This window comes from Pseudophryne corroboree, chromosome 9, assembly GCF_028390025.1.
Source record: "Pseudophryne corroboree isolate aPseCor3 chromosome 9, aPseCor3.hap2, whole genome shotgun sequence".
Classification (NCBI taxonomy): Eukaryota; Metazoa; Chordata; class Amphibia; order Anura; family Myobatrachidae; genus Pseudophryne; species Pseudophryne corroboree.
Genome location: NC_086452.1, coordinates 219,481,654 through 219,494,250, shown reverse-complemented (window position 1 = coordinate 219,494,250; position 12,597 = coordinate 219,481,654). Strand labels below are relative to the sequence as shown.

General features: G+C 42.5%; 2 pseudogenes; one reads left to right on the top strand and one right to left on the bottom strand.

Annotated features, from left to right (window-relative positions):
• Positions 1–399: 399 nt before the first annotated feature.
• On the bottom strand, positions 400–518 carry LOC134958958 (5S ribosomal RNA; annotated as a pseudogene).
• Positions 519–2,177: 1,659 nt separating this feature from the next.
• On the top strand, positions 2,178–2,296 carry LOC134958957 (5S ribosomal RNA; annotated as a pseudogene).
• Positions 2,297–12,597: the final 10,301 nt, after the last annotated feature.

Below are 12,597 nucleotides of genomic sequence, written 5' to 3'. Positions count from 1 at the left end.
ACGAGAATGTTTAAAAGATATAGTTTTTATTTGCAACAACAATAAAATAGTAGTAGGATATTTTGTCAATCGAAAGAAAGAAAAAATGGGGGGAAGGGTGGGGGAACATAGAACAGATGTTAACAGTATGAATACTGAATGATAGTTCTAGGCTGCCTGGGTTTAAAAGTGCAGATTATTATCAATTGTAGGCTTGAAAATACTATATATTCAACTATAAGCCTGAAAAGCACGCTATATGTCCTACATAGGTATGTATGTCAATTACTGCCTAATTAAGGTAGATAATGTATCTCTTGTGAGAAAGACTTGAGAAAGGAATAAGTGACAATAGAGAAGGCTGAATGAGCAAGATGAATCTGCTGTCAGTGTTAGACGCTGAGCATATCCGTCCAAATGCTTCTACTGAACTGAGTATTCCTCAAGAGTCACCCACTTGAGTACTAACCCAGCCCAACACTGCTTAGCTTCCAAGATCGGAAGGATTCGGGCGTTGCCAGTGTGGTATGAACGTAGAAGGAATATTCAATATCAAAAGCTCTGGAATCACTGATGAGAGTTCACGAATGGGGAAGGGAAAGGTAGATGTAGATTGAAGAAGAAAATAGGGGATCTGCTGCCAATGTTAGACAGGGTTAAATACCCCTGAATCAATGGTGAGAGTCCTGAAAAATAGGGAAAGCCAGAGATAACAAAAGAGTAGGGGACACAAAAGCTAATTTGTGATGAAATTATTATAGGTCAATAAGCTCACGGTACAATGAATAATATTCCAAAACAGTGACTGTAATTGGATATACCTTTAAATTATGGATACATAAAGTATCTATAATGGTATTGATACTGAGTGCCAAAGGAGGCTAATTGTACATGAAACAAAGATGTAATTTTAGATCATTAGAAACATCCTGGCAAATTGATATCGTGTGTCTCCCAAAGAGATATCCTATGTGGAGAGATGTAACAAGGTAGCTAATTAATGGCAACAAAATAAAGTTGGTTGCTTTCTTGTTACAATAATATCAAAGCTGCAAACATGATTAAAATATCTGGAACAGACAATGCTACTATAACCAGTCTCTCCCCATAGATATTGGGAAACAGAGAGAGGGGGGGAGGGAAGAAAAGAGATTCTGCGGTATAAGAATGAATATGTCAGATTTTATAACTGACCAGGGCTCTGATACTCTATTAGCTCCACAATGTTATATATCATAAGATAATCAGCCGCTATATATCAAAAGCCTAAAATTGACAAGTCTATTTTAGAATCAAAAAGGACTATTATTGTGATAAACTTAATGTAAATCAATATTATGAGGCAATATATATAATGGACATAGGAGTTGATGCCAGTGAGAGATACAATATATTGCCTCATAATATTGATTTACATTAAGTTTATCACAATAATAGTCCTTTTTGATTCTAAAATAGACTTGTCAATTTTAGGCTTTTGATATATAGCGGCTGATTATCTTATGATATATAACATTGTGGAGCTAATAGAGTATCAGAGCCCTGGTCAGTTATAAAATCTGACATTCATTCTTATACCGCAGAATCTCGTTTCTTCCCTCCCCCCCTCTCTCTGTTTCCCAATATCTATGGGGAGAGACTGGTTATAGTAGCATTGTCTGTTCCAGATATTTTAATCATGTTTGCAGCTTTGATATTATTGTAACAAGAAAGCAACCAACTTTATTTTGTTGCCATTAATTAGCTACCTTGTTACATCTCTCCACATAGGATATCTCTTTGGGAGACACACAATCTCAATTTGCCAGGATGTTTCTAATGTTCTAAAATTACATCTTTGTTTCATGTACAATTAGCCTCCTTTGGCACTCAGTATCAATACCATTATAGATACTTTATGTATCCATAATTTAAAGGTATATCCAATTACAGTCACTGTTTTGGAATATTATTCATTGTACCGTGAGCTTATTGACCTATAATAATTTCATCACAAATTAGCTTTTGTGTCCCCTACTCTTTTGTTATCTCTGGCTTTCCCTATTTTTCAGGACTCTCACCATTGATTCAGGGGTATTTAACCCTGTCTAACATTGGCAGCAGATCCCCTATTTTCTTCTTCAATCTACATCTACCTTTCCCTTCCCCATTCGTGAACTCTCATCAGTGATTCCAGAGCTTTTGATATTGAATATTCCTTCTACGTTCATACCACACTGGCAACGCCCGAATCCTTCCGATCTTGGAAGCTAAGCAGTGTTGGGCTGGGTTAGTACTCAAGTGGGTGACTCTTGAGGAATACTCAGTTCAGTAGAAGCATTTGGACGGATATGCTCAGCGTCTAACACTGACAGCAGATTCATCTTGCTCATTCAGCCTTCTCTATTGTCACTTATTCCTTTCTCAAGTCTTTCTCACAAGAGATACATTATCTACCTTAATTAGGCAGTAATTGACATACATACCTATGTAGGACATATAGCGTGCTTTTCAGGCTTATAGTTGAATATATAGCATTTTCAAGCCTACAATTGATAATAATCTGCACTTTTAAACCCAGGCAGCCTAGAACTATCATTCAGTATTCATACTGTTAACATCTGTTCTATGTTCCCCCACCCTTCCCCCCATTTTTTCTTTCTTTCGATTGACAAAATATCCTACTACTATTTTATTGTTGTTGCAAATAAAAACTATATCTTTTAAACATTCTCGTTTCTTTTGAGACGGCAATACATATATATACAAGAGTGCGCCCACAAAAGAGTCTTCCTTTCTCTCCTTATTTGTGGTATGCTTTGTTGCTGACTCAGGGTGCACCACCAATCTTAAGATTACTAGAAAACATTGGTTTTCTTTTTTCATTTATCACATCTTGGTTAAGATACTATCTATACTATATATGCTAAATACTCTCCAGTGCGGTATAACCCCAATACATGAACAGGGTTGAACGCGTGTTCAACCCTGCAAACTGTGCAGTGTAAACGGTAGCCGGGACACATCATTCCGGCTTCCCGTTTACAGTGAATGTACGGGCGGCCCTTGGAGATCATGTGATCTCCCAGCACCTCCCCCGCCGCGTCACAGGCAACCTCACCAACCCGGCAATATGCCGTGCTGGTGACTGCTATGGGAAAGGGGGCTAACGCGGGTCGCAGCTGGGTAGCACTCGTGTCAGGCTCCCGGCTGCGACCCGCGATATTGGTGTAAAAATGGTATTAGGTGCTAGTTTGGAAAAGGAGATAAACTTGCACACTTTGCATTCATGCATGCCCCCAAGATTTACACAATTCAACTAGAAATGACAAGTGTCACTACTCTTGCCAATTTTGTCCAAAAAGTGAACTGAGAAATTAGTATGAAAAAGTGGGGAGACCTTTCTAGATCCCCCCAAAAATTACCACTAAATTTGCAGAATCATACAGAAGACTGTTGGTGAACATAAGCAAAGTACTACACCTTTTAAAAGGTGTGAAATGGCTAATTTGTGCATTTCTGAAAAAAAGGAAAATAAAGTAAAAAGCTTTCGAATTTAACAATAAATGCAAAACAAATGTAGAAAAAAGGTGATTTGGGGGTAATTCGAGTTCACGTTTCATTTTTTATCTAAAAAATAGTAAAACGCAATTATTTTTCATGGAAATAAACACTTTTAATAAATCTGGGGTGTATAAACTAACTAAAAAGTTGATTTTGGGCTACTCTGAGGCCATTTCATTTTTTTGACCTCAAAATGACAAGTGATTATTGGCTCAATTAAGTTAATTGAAAACTTCCAAATGCCTAATAAGTCATTAGAGAGGGTGTCCAAAGATATCTGAAGCAAGTCCCAACATTTTTACCTTTCCCTACCTTTTCACCGGTTCCGGTATGAATGGTCGACCATGTTATGGTCGACAGTCATTAGGTCGACCACTATTGGTCGACATTGACATGGACGACATGGACACATGGTCGACACATGAAAGGTCGACACATGAAAAGGTCGACATGAGTTTTTTAACTTTTTTTGTGTCGTTTTTTGAGTAAAGTGACTGGGTACCCCAATTAGTGCACCGCGTCCCCTCGCATGGCTCGCTTCGCTCGCCATGTTTCGGGCATGGTGCCTTCGCTTCGCTCGGCACACTTTACCGTTCCAATCGTAGTCCATGTGGATCTTAAAGTATGGAAAAGTTCCCCAAAAGAAAAAAAGTTAAAAAACTCACGTCGACCTTTTCATGTGTCGACCTTTTATGTGTCGACCATTTTCATGTGTCGACCATGTGTCCACGTCGACCATGTCAATGTCGACCAATAGTGGTCGACCTAATGACTGTCGACCATAACATGGTCGACCATGTGAACGGATACCCTTTTCACCTGCTCACGGGGGTGGGGGCAAAAACACAACCCTAGCGGAACCAAGCTCTCATCTAACTGAATTCTCCCCTACATATTTTAGACAAATGAAGATCACTCAAAATAAGTGTATATTTTGTATTGTTGCAAATATACCTGGCCCAAAAAAAAATGCAAAATAAAAATAATCATGTATATAGATTTTGTATATTTTTACCATATCTCTAGATTTCCTTTAAGTCTTACATCAACCACACTTTGTTTCCTGTTTTAACAATGCTACTGTAGATTCTTTTAAGTCAGAGTGATTAACAAAATAGAGAAAGTAGGAAAATATATAATGTGTGATGATAAACAATTTATTTTACTATACAATAAGACATACACATAATACAGTCAAGAATAATAAGTTTATCTAGATGCATACGTCTGAAAATACCTCCCCCCACTCCTAATTTTGCATGGCACTCAAAAACAGGGTCATTCCTCTGTTACTGATGCTACATTTGGGGAGTTATAATTTAGTATCAATCCCTCTATATTTTAGTTATAGTAATATAGGAACTATAAATGCTAAGTTACCTTTAAAAACCTTCAATTTATTTACATATAAAAAAACATAGAAAAGATTTGTAAATGATTCAATAAAAACAGATCGATAATCTCTTTGTGATTAAGTGAATTTTTTTTCTGAATTTTGAATAACTGTAGCTTTGTATTTAGCATTAAATAATAGTCTCTTTGTAGTGTAAAACTTGCTTTGATATTAATTTATAAATTCATAATTTTGGTGGGGTTTCTCAAACCTCATGGAATGATCCAACAGCGATATTCACAACAAGTGGTAAAGTGGGAAGTAAAGAAATCTTTCAGGACTATTATTTGTTCTATAGGTATGCAACAATTTATACATTCCTTTATTATTTCCTTATACTGTAATATAATAATGTATTACACTATTTTTGGTACGGTTTTGTTTTTAAATCATTTGCTATTCCTATTTAATGTAATATAAATTGCCATGGAAAAGAAACAAAGATGAAGTTAATTGCTATGCACCCAACAGCAATTGCCAATGTTAAATATGTTAACGTCAAAATTATGTGTAAGCTTACACCTGCGAGCCCTATATACTTAGGCTATGTTATCTTTAGGAACTCCGCAATAAGGGGTTCTGAGTCCCATAAGAATTAGTTAAAAGAAATATAGAAGCAAATTGTCTTTTAGTGTTTTTTTTCTGCTTCAGACCTTTTAGTAATGTGTAAAAAAAATACAAGAACACAAACCTTCAAATATCATAGCCCCAAGTGCTTTAAAAACAACCATCAATGTGGCTACTGCTATGACAGACCTGTATATTAAGAATAAAAGTCAAATGGTGCAAATATTGAAGGAAATGTTTTTCAGATCAGTTTATTAACTGTGAATCAACATTCTATGTTATGTCTTGAAATACCGATGTGCATTACAATATTTTGAAAAAACAACAAGACCCATACAATCCAGATTTAACGAACACAGACAACATATGTGGAGGACAGTTCAAAACCAGTGTAGTGTCTTCACACATTTTTCTCAATATCATGGAGGCAACCCAAAACATCTTTTAGATGGTAATAGGTTTAGAAATTTATGTCTAGAGAAATCTGCGTGGATATTTAGACTTGGCGCACTTCATACAAATGGTCTAAATGAAGCCCTAAATTACATGCTTAGACTAAATATATGGTGTTTACTTTATTCCAGTTTGTCATACTGTATCTTATATCCTTTTGGTCTTTTCAGAAATTCCTAGTTTACCAAATATTTGTCTGTCTTTATAATAGGTTTATGAATTTATACAACTAAACTAAGCTCCTGGGTTCCTGTGCTGGAGTTGAGTTCATCACAAAAGATTCCAGATTCTTTCACAAGAATTCCAGTTTCTCAATCCAGTCCATTCTCTGGTCCAAGAAACTTTCCCGGCTCTGATCCTTGTAATCCCTAGATGAGCAGACATCCTATAAAAGCTCCAAGTTTCAGCTTCATACCAGACTCAACTAAACTCAAGGATCCCGACATGGATCAACAAATTCAGACGACCATCACAGTTAGTACGTACTAAAAGTGGTCCAAGGAAGAACAACCGGTAAACCGGCAAAGGGTTCATGGGCGCCCAAGGCTCATTGATGTTCGTGGAGAGTAAAGCCTATCATATCCTAAAGAATAGCTACTGGAGCAAAAATTGCAAAAAAAGCAAATTCTGGTTATGATAAAAAGGTGTCAGAACACACAGTGCAGCGCAGCTAGCTGCATATAGGGCTTCATAGCTGCAGACCGGTCAGAGTGCCTAAAGTGCCTAGAATGGACAAGTGAGCATCACAACTAGTCCATGGAGCAATGGAAAAAGATGGTCTGCTCTGATGAATCACATATTCTTTTACACTTGACCTTCAAACTCCCTAGATCTTAATACGATCAAGCATCTGTGGGATGTGCTGGAAAACAAGTCCAAGCCACGATGGCCCCACCTACCAACTTACATTACTTAAAAGGTATCTGCTGCTGGGGGGCGTGGCCTGGACGTTGCTCTGGAAGGCTGTGCTGCATCAGGGCTCCAGCTACCTGGGAATAAATTCACCTGTTGCTACAGGCCCCTGCATCTGGAACCACCCTGACTGATTCTCCCCACGGCCATGGGCAGAACCCTGGGCTCAGGGATACCGCCGAGAGGCCACTCTACCCTCTCTGGCGACTGAGGCCTGCGGCTGGATCCGAAGCCGGGGCCTCGAGTTTGAGGGCTTCCCGAATCCGAGCTACGGGACCGGAGCGCGATCAAAACGGGACCCCTAGCGAGCTGCCTTCTTGCCTACACTCAGCTACAACTTCCCTCCTGCCTGCCCCAGACACGCACCAGACAAGGTACTCTCGCTCACTGCTCCCTGGAGCGGCGGCTGCGGTGCGGGACCCTCTGCCTGTGCACCCGCCGGCGGCCATCTTGGAGCTCACAGCAGAAGGAGCAGATACTGACCTCCTCTGCTCCTGCCACTAAACGTACCACCCCCATTACCTGTATACATCTCCACCCTCACCCCCCAGAGTGCCTGGGTGCTTACCCCCCTGGGACCCGCACGGCTGGGGCTACGTCTACGTACCTACGATCTGCCACACAGCCCACGATCCCCAGCTCCACATACCCCTCCTATATACTTGTGCAGCTCCCCTACTGCGACCCTGCGCAGTCAGAAGCACATCCTGCGGCTCGACTGTCCAACGACCCCCCTGAGGCCCGGGGGCTGCGGCCTTCAGACACACTGTCCGCCCGCTGGTGACGCACGGGCGGTGCGGGGTGCTGGTAACTATTACCACCTACCTTCTGCCGCTTAATTCTGGGGTGGGGCATAGCAGCTAGCCCCCTCCCACATTCCAGCACTAAGAGGTCCTGTGACTTTATCTGTGACTTTATCTTCCGTGAGTCCCTGGATCTCTGTCCCTACCAACTGCGTCCCTCTCTTACGTGGGTAGTGGGGGTCTACACACTGTGCGACACTCACCGGGGGGTTCTGTGCAGCGGAGTGCCTGCTTGTATTGCTCCAGACATCAAGGCATACACTGGGGCCCTGAAGACGAAGATCACTGGAGTGTATATTCCCACCTCTGCTGAGCGGTTGTTAAGTGTGCCGATTTATTCTGCTCTACTCATTCTAGCAAGCTATCTACTCTACGGCCCTGACGCCTTATACCTATGAAGACTCCATGATGTGAGTGCTCCTCACTCCTTCCACCACCACTCATGTTTGCCTAACCACCTTGTACATGTTACCACTGTGACTGAGTACTCCTGTTTCATGTCCATCATCTGATTGGACCCGGTCCTCAAGGTGCGCCTTTTATTGCTTTCTGGATACAATCCTGTTGACGATGAATATGCCTCCTAAAAAAAACAAAGACCCCATGCCTCCTACAATCTCCTCCCCCCCCCCCCCAGAAACCACTCCAGATCTCACCATTGCAAAGCATCTCCTCTCCTCCCTCCATGCCAGATCCTGTAGGGTCTAGTGTCCTGTGCTCCGCTCTTTCGGTTTCGGGAGTAGATTGTGAGTCTGATGCTCCTCAGACAGTGAGATCCCTCTGCCAGATCCTGTCTGCCTTCAAGTCAGAACTTTCTAAAGATCTGACCTCAGCTGTCCGCGAGGTCAAGACTGAGTTGGTGGCGTTAGGGGACAGGACTGATCATCTAGAGCGCAAGATGGAAGGACTGGTCACCTCCCATAACGACCACGATCGCCAACAACAAGATCTGGACCAGTTTAAGTCTAAGCTAGCGGATATCGAGGACAGATCGCGACAAAATAACATCAAGATCAGAGGCATCCCTGACTCGGTTACCAACTCTGAATTGGTGTCCTATGCCACTGCTTTGTTCAGGAAACTCCTTCCCGCTGCAGATTCCGCAGAGCTCCTAATAGACCGTATCCATCGCCTCCCTAGGCCACGTACCGTTTCATCTGACCTTCCCAAAGACAAACTCCTTCGTGTGCATTTCTTTACTGTTAAGGAACGTATCATGAGGGCCGCTAGAGAATCCAAAAACTCGGATACCCTAGGGGGACTTCAATTATTCCAGGATGTCTCCGCTGCCACCATTGCAAAGAGACGTGCCTTCACACCTATCACTCTCGCTCTTTGGTCCCATGACATCCAGTATCGCTGGGGATTTCCAGTTAAATTAATAGTTACATACGAAGATTCAACCTACGTTATCTCCTCCCTCGATGCGGGAGTTAAATTGTTGTTGGATTGGGACATATCAGTTCAGAAGCCGTCTGCTCCTTCCCGCGCTACTGCCGTCCGTCAGGAATGGTCGAACATCTGAGCCGCTGGATCGCTGTTTAAGGTCCTTTCAAGTTTTTTCTCTGGTTCTCTGCAGTTATGGACCTCTTCCCCTCTACTGAGAGGGGAGGGCTTCTCTGACGATGTTCTCTATGTTACAGGTTTACTCGTTCACTTGTTACTCTATAAATGTTCGTTCATTATGCTAGTTAGCAGGTGCATAGCTCTGTTTTCTTGTCTAGGGGCTCTAGCACGTTTCGTCGACACTCCTTGTGGACTGTATGTTGTTGTCCCCTATGCATTCACCTGCTGATTTGTGTGATATATACTACATGTTTGTGTTTTTACTGGATTTTTTTTTATGTTGCACTTGAGTGGCGGTGCCTGCTCCGTCAGCCCGCCTCCACCTTTTCTTGTACTACTGCAAGTTCATTTATTTTTCCCCCCTCCCTGCAGTAGTCATGCAGGTCCAATATACCGGTCCTTTTTTTGTTTCCCTTCTCTATCCACTGTTTAAACCCTTCCCTCCTATTTCCCGCATGCCCACTCCCCTCCGAGTTCCAGACATGGTTCACTCCTCCATTTACTGTTGCATCCAGCTTTTTGGTACATTAGCACCAATTCTGTTTTATATAGACCTCTTCTTCTCATTTTTGATTTGTATTTCCAATGCTGAACCTTCTATCTCTCAATGTCAAGGAACTGAACTCACCCAACAAGTGTAGATTGGCCCTCACTTTCTTCCACCAACAAAAAGCAGACGTTGTCGCACTGCAAGAAACCCATATCTCTTCTGCTAACCCTCCCCTCTTTAAGAACAGTAACTTCCCTGTGGGATACTATGCTAATGGCCCGTTTAAACGGAACGGGGTGGCTGTCCTCTTTAGCAAGAATGTCTCTTTTGCCCTCCACTCCCAAATCTCAGACAAAAGTGGCCGGTACCTGATTCTCACCGGTCTGTTAGATGACAAACCTGTCACGTTTGTATGCCTATATGCCCCTAACTCTAACCAAGTCCCATTTCTGCGTAAACTATTCCTCATGATACGTAAGGCGCTTAAGGGCTCCCCAATAGTCCTGGGTGACCATAATTTGGTTTTAGACCCGAAACTGGACAAATCTCGCCAGCCCTCCCACTCCACCCCGTCTGCCCAATCCGGCCCCCCCCCTAGCCTTCCGCAATTTACTCACTGAATTCGATCTTTACGATATATGGAGAACCTATAATCCCATGGGACGGGAATATACATTCCATTCCTCAGTTCACAATTCCTATTCCAGAATAGATTTAATTTTGTGTGACAAATGGTCACTCCAGAGAACTGGGGATATTGATATCCTACCGATTACTTGGTCTGACCACGCTCCAGTTCTATGGAAATGGAATCTCCACGACATCCGTAACCCCCCTCGACAGTGGCGCCTATATCCTTATCTCCTAAATAACCCTTTGTCCAAAAAAATTATCCTTGAATCCATTAACTCTTACTTAGCTACCAACTCCCCCCGGGACACTTCCACTATTAACCACTGGTGTGCCTTTAAGGTTGTTACCCATGGAGCTGACATTCAAGCGGGTGCAACCCTCAAGAAACAGGCCCTCCAATTACATATACGAAACTGGAAGCGGAATTGATAGATCTTGAATCCAAAAACATGGCCCATCTCTCTAGAACTCTTTAAAAAGAAATCTCCGTTGTTCGTAGTCATCTCCAAAAATTGCTCCTTGCACGTACCCAGGCGGCAGTGAATAGGATGTGACACAAATTCTATCTCCTCGGTAACAAGTCTGGTAGAATGTTAGCCCGTAAACTGCGAGTTCAACAAGCCAGGAATAGGATTAAATCTATCTACTCTCCCTCCAAACAAAAGATACTAAACCCTAGAGACATAACGAGCCGATTTGCGCAATATTACGCCGAACTCTACAATCTTTCTACTGACCCCTCAACCTACCTCTCTTTCTATTTCTTCTTTTCTGAACGATCTTTCTTTCCCTACTCTTACCCATGAGCAATTGTCTACACTTAACGCCCCATGGTCTACGGCTGAAGTCTCCGCAGCTATAAAATCCTCTCCTCGCAACAAAGCCCCGGGCCCAGATGGGTTTATTGCTGATTTTTATGCCACTTTCCTAGATATTATTTCTCCTCTTCTGACTGTCCTTTTCAATGCATTCTCTGACCAAGGCGCCCTCCCCTCAGAACTGCTGAAAGCACGGATAATTACTATTCCCAAACCCGGCAAGGATCAGACATATGTACATAACTACCGCCCTATCCTTGGATGCTGAGAAGGCCTTCGATAGATTAAATTGGACGTATACGTGTGAAGTCCTTCTCCGATTTGGTTTTAGAGATCGAATTCTAGCCTCTATTTTAGCATTGTATAGCTCTCCCATGGCCCGAGTGTTCAGCAATGGCTTCCTATCCGACTCTTTTCCAATTACAAATGGTACCAGACAAGGTTGCCCTCTATCCCCTCTAATATTCGTTCTATCAATCGAACCCCTCGCCATAACAATCCGTGATAATCCCCAATTTCCAGCTCCCCAGTTTGGTTCCTCGCATTATAAATTAAGTCTTTTTGCGGACGATGTTCTCCTTTTTATCTCTGACCCCTCTACTACTCTCCCTCTCTTGCACTCTATTCTCGACGCCTACAGCTTAGCTTCTTACTATAAACTCAATACCACCAAGACAGACGCTCTACCTATCAACCTCTCCCGCTCCCTCCCGGCCCTCCAATCCTCCTTTCCATATAACTGGCGGAAACAGACGATAAAATACCTGGGTATTAACATCCCTATTTACACCTCTGATGTCTTCAATGTCAACTTTTCCCCTTTGATAGAGACGTTAGAGGCCCTAACTAAATCCTGAGCATCTTATGAGGTCTCCTGGCTTGGACGTATGGCCGCATTCAAAATGTCCCTACTACCCAAACTAATGTACCTGTTCCGCACGATCCCATACATCTTCCCAAAAAAGGCCCTCCAGACTTGTTCTTCTGTCATGTCTAGATATGTCTGGTCCTCAAAACCACCCTCGATGGTTTATTCCAAAATGGTTCTGCCAAAGGCGTTTGGAGGTCTGTGCTTACCCAATATTTTCCTATATCAAGAAGCTTCTCTACTGGCCTCCCTTAAAAATTATTTTGACGTTCTCACTCCCTTAAGTTGGGTAGAACTTGAACAAACCCGAGCACACTCGCTCCCTCTAGCTGATCTATTCCGCATCTCTAAGACGCTCCGACCCGCCCTCTCAAATCTGCTTCCCTCCACGCAAGCTGCACTGCAAACTTTGGACAAATTATCCGCCACACTATCGTTCCCTACCGCTCACATTACTCTGATCTCCATCACTACACTCGCACTGATGATACCCCATCTCAATCTTTCTAAATGGAGACATGCAGGTATATTATGTCTAGGTGACCTACTCGACGGACTTTCTCTGTTACCCT